The sequence below is a fragment of the Selaginella moellendorffii genome, unplaced genomic scaffold, assembly GCF_000143415.4.
Source record: "Selaginella moellendorffii unplaced genomic scaffold, v1.0 SELMOscaffold_77, whole genome shotgun sequence".
Classification (NCBI taxonomy): Eukaryota; Viridiplantae; Streptophyta; class Lycopodiopsida; order Selaginellales; family Selaginellaceae; genus Selaginella; species Selaginella moellendorffii.
The window spans coordinates 545,751-551,353 of NW_003314338.1; positions in this window are offsets into that span (position 1 = coordinate 545,751).

Genomic DNA, 5,603 nt, shown 5'->3' on the forward strand with positions numbered 1-5,603 from the left:
ATGACTAGTCGACAATAGTTACCTCATGACTAAAGATTTCACCATATATACACTAAAACCAATCTGCCTATACTGACCCAAACTCAAAGATCAATAGATGGACAATATTAAAATTATAGACAATGCTATCTAAGAGTCTTAATTATTAGTGAATAAAGCTTAGTTTAGAACACAAAAGTATTCTAAGTAAGTTATCATCCGATAAACTAGTATAAGTACAGTAACTACCAAAATCAACATAATTAGAAAATATAGGATTTACTATCTAACAAAATTTAATAACTAGTATATTATCAAGAAAACTTAATTATCAAAGATTGCAGATAGCATGCCAAACAACTTACAAAAGACAACTCAAAGAACACAAAGTATCATCGACTGGCAAGCAAAATGCTCATGAATGTATTAACCGAAGGAAATAACATCCCAAATCTATCAGAACTAACTTGAACAATAATCAATAGAACAAAATGAATGTGGCAAGACCAACAAAAGCCCAGTCATACCAACTATCACAAAAGCCAATTTGAATAGATCCCAGTCAATAATACAAAGGAACTCAAGTTGCTCAAACAAACATTAGCGACATCTTATCGATATCTTAAACCCAAGAGACCAATCTAAAGAAAACCATAAGGAACATATGGTAATGCAAAAAGCCATAAGCCATTAAAGAGAACAACTAACCATCATAAAAGATCATTAATCCTCCCATCAAATAAGAGATGCATAATCATCATTGAAGAAAAAATCTACCATCCCGAAGAATGGCATATCATTCTACATTAATGACAACCAAGCAAATATTTTAATAAGAACAATCAATTATCCCAAGATGATAGTCAATTAGCACTAATGATTGCTAAATGCAAATACTAACTTTAATATTGAAGCTAATAAGCCAAAATGCCTTTTCCAACAACTTCAAACAAATGAACTACAAGCATGAAAACTTAAAGAACCAAAAGCTCAAAGAAGTTTATAATTAAGTTTTGCTTAGTAATGATCGTGAGTCTTGCATGAATTAACTTCAATGCTAAAGAAGAAATCATGGTACAACCCACAATATCTCTCTCAACACATCAATAAGTTAAACTTCATAATGCTAAAGCTAATGAAGAGCATTTCTGCATCAATCCAAAAGCTAATCATAACAAAGTAATGTTCAACAAATGATCATCTAATTGATCCTCCATGAATCCATTTATAGCAAGACGTAACTCACTTTATAATAAATATAAGAAAAATCATTAATGATCGATATAAAGGATTCAACATTTTCAATATTGATCACTAACTCTTCCTCTCGTAAAGTTAGTATAGTCCACGATTAAATCACATTTTAACGAAAATTTAAAGCTCAACCCCTACTAAACAATCTTGTCTAGAACACAACTAACTCAACTTGTTACTCAATTCATTTGAACGTCAACACAATTGCTAACTAGCAAATGCACGAATGCTAACAACATAAAGCTACAATTAAATCATCAACACTATCTTTATCGAGACTAATGAAACACAATATTAATCTTACGGAAAAACATCTCATCCCACTTGAATCTCAATAATAATAATATCAATGACAAGCATCACTTCATTGTCATTAACACTAGAACAAAGCTAGAAGAAAGTGAGAGTGAATCACCACTCAAAGCTATTTAGCAACCAAGCCAAAGTCAAAGATACTTTAGTCAGTATTTGAGACCAATCCTTTAACAATACTTAGGTTCAAATAACACATCACCAAAGAGTGATTCACCACATCCAAGACTTAATGAAAGCCAACACCATGGGCTAAACATAACCAAATGACATTGTGAAAAGTAGAATTTATATGCCAATATGGAAAAACCATATAAGTCTAATGACATAATTCTCTGCAACACCATTTGGTAAAACAAACCCTTTACTGTTAAATCATCATCAAGTGAAGCAAATGTTATAGTCTTCGATAAAGTTTACAAGTAATCATTAGTTGCAAAGCAATTAACAATCACTCTTCAACTTGCCTTCATAAGACTCAAACACTAACTGTTGTTATCAAATCATATATATGTCCAAAATGAATGTAATACCCCATATATGAAATATTGGCTCATAGACAAGCACAAACTAAATAACTATTTGAATCCAACTCAACCGCAATAAGCTCACTAATGCATTTAGCTAATAGCTTTGAGCATGCCTTGAAAAAGCTAACTATGTATAATCAACACTTAGTCAAAACTAAAGTGAAAACCCCAAAATGGACTCATATTGGTACACAACCTCCTTATAGACAAAGTTATCATATAGATATTAACATTTCAACCTCTAAACAACTAAGTTGGACATTACCATCCTCAACCAAGGCATAGGGCCACTAAGACCAAATCAAAATTAGTGAGAGCTCATTACTCTTATAAAGTTTAACAAAATGCAAAGTGCAACCTGCCACCAAGCACAAGGTTACAAAAGAAAGGCACAAGGGTCAGCTTTCTAGAAAAGTGCAATAACCACTTTTCTACACCAACTCCAGACTTTATCCAACTCAATTGCCTTAGCCTCAAAAGTCAGCATCCCTTTCGGGTTGCATTATATAAACTACCTACTAAAGTTTAAGCTAACTGATGTCAACTTCAACCCCTTCATTAGCTTGTATTGACTTAAGAAAATGAAATGGTTTTCAAGCAAAGTGATTAACGAATTAGCCATCGGAAAAGCCTAATAAAATTTGTGGAAATTTTCCCATTCTAAAGAAAGAATGACTCTCAGTCTAGAAATGCAAATTTTCAAGACTCAACCAACTTCTTCCCACTAACAACTTCACATAAATTCACCTCAACACAAATTTTTATAACCCATAGTATGTTTAAACTTTGAACATCATACCCATGTTTTTGATATCCAACATCGAGATCTACAAAATGCAAAATGAACATCTAAGGCTTGATCACAAAAACCATACCTTTAGATTTCTACATTGCACTAACACTTTTCTTCAATCACCTTTAAGATCCAACATGAAGCCAAAACACTAATAAGGAAATGGCATAGAAATCAAAGTCTAAGGAAAATTCCTCATCATTTGAAATACAATGCCACTTTCACTAACATAAGTGCTAGCAATGTCAATACCTCAACTATACATCTTTTCCATCTAACAATCTACTCCAAGTGGTAATAGATCAATTGACAAACCATAATAAATGAATGTTATAATTATTTTCTAACACTTTATGGGCAAACTTAAGGAAACAACATACTAACTCAAGCTTAGCATAATGGATCACCATTGAGAACTTAGTCAAAGCTACTTTAATGCTATTGCTTGCAAATAGACTAGCTTCTCCATTAACCACTTTGGGGTTGATTCATCATTTAATCAAGTAACTTTATAAACACATTGCTTATGACTACATGGATATGATATAAGGATCACAATGACTTGATCATCAATTGAGTAACACCACAAGTAGTGCCCATATCACTACTACTAAGTTTACATAAGTATCAAATGCCAACTCAATTCGATAAAATGCAACAGAAATGCCATACCCCACTGATAGAAATTTGCAACACCTAACACCATTAACTTTTGTTCATAATACAGACAAACTCATACCACTCTCTTTCCGACCAAACTCAAAACTAATCCAACACCAAGCTACTCAATAAACAATAGCAAAGTTCCCTAAACAGAATTGAGCATTGTAACCCAAATTTTCCAATAGCAAGCCTAGACAAAATGGTATAATGCTTCACTGCTATTTATCCCATGACTCACCACTTGTAGACCATCATTTCCAACATGCATCAACATAAGGACTCTTTTTTGTATGACATGAGTATGAGCAATAAGTTAACACCTCGTTGCAATCATCTCTCCAAAAAGAAAAAATGATTTACATGTTTGATCCTTCGTCCTTGACAACTCTTTTTTTGGTTTCATCTTTGACTAAACCTCAAGTTTGCTTTTGTACTGCCTTCAGTTTAATCCAAGAAAATTTTATGAGAGAGCACGGCAATAATTACTTGAACCAATGGACTAATCCTTACAATTCTGATTGATCCACTTATAATCATGCCTAGGAAAGATCCACTAGTGCCGTGCTAAACAGCTATAGACCAGTTTATTTGCCACTTATAGCAAACCCAAGGGAGGTTTACTTTCACCCATGGTACAAGGAATAACTTATGGAACCACCGATAGGCTAACATTAATCCTGCCAATGCAAAGTGTAACCTTGAGTTGCTAATGTGCCTCACTCACGAGCCCAACTGTAAACTCGTGTTAATGTGCCTCACTCATGAGCCCTAGCACAAACTCGTGCAAACAGAATATCTCACATCCATTTTATAAGCTCAAGAGCAAGCTCATATAATATAGTACAAAAAGTAACCAAAATCCATACCCAAGGAATGAATATAAAGCCTTTACACCTAAACGTGTACCCACTCGAATCATTATTTTCATCTCTATGTATGCAATGAGACTGGTTGCCCAATCTCATTGGATAGTACTCGCCGAGACTCATCCTTTGATACCAAATGTAACACACATGCTTTTTACCCTTTATCCTATGATGATTTACCATAGGTTAACCATGAAGCGGAACCTAAACTCTTTATATGCCATGTGTCATATGCCACATGTCACATGCCATGTGTCCAAAGGACAATGGTATGAAACCCGAGTTCAGGGCCTTAGGCCACTGAATGAAGGAACAGTGCCAGCATGGAGCCAAGGAATGATAGAATCGGACCACAAAGCAACTCTTGAGCATACAGCCTAAGAAGTAAAAAGATAGGAGCATGGAGCAACTTGAAATAGTTCTAGAGCATCTAGCATCCCAATACCAAGATCAATACGCAAAACAGAGCTAAATAGAGTTTGGTGCTATTTCGGCATACCGATGGTATAACACGAGGATATGAGTACTTTACCAACTAGTATGGTGTGGAACTTGGGCTTAGACCCAAGCTGGATGCAAAACAAGGATAAGCATGCAAGCAAAAGCTAAATTATATCTCAAGTTGGTCAACCATGCCCAATTTACCACTATCCCTACCAAACATTTGCCCACAACCCCCCCTCCCCCACCCCCTTTGAGGAACACACACTTTGGGCTTTCACCCCAAGCCTCCCTTAGTACCAAAAGTTAGTCTCTAGGATAAGCTTGAAATTTACTAAATATAGAATGTTTTTAGATTGTAAATTTAAACATGGGATGAACACCATTGTGTTCAAGACAATCTCTACGTTCCATAAATATGCCAAATGAGAAAATCTAAACACTTTCTATAAATAACATTTGGGACCGAAATGAGACTAACACAAAAGGCATAATAGTGAGGGTGTTTAGCAGACACAGAAAGCTATCATTCAGACTAAGTATGCTTAGCTAATAGCACATAGGGATTATATCTTTATGCTCATCTAAATCTAAGTACACTCAAAATGCCCAATTAACTCCACTAGCACAAGAGGGACTGGTAAAAGGTCTAGCAATACTGATCTCCCGCCATCATGGCAATAAGGAAAGAGTGTCTGTAAGGTCCATAAAGTAACTTTCGACACTTGAAGTCACATTTGCAACACTGGAACTTAGGGGGATAAA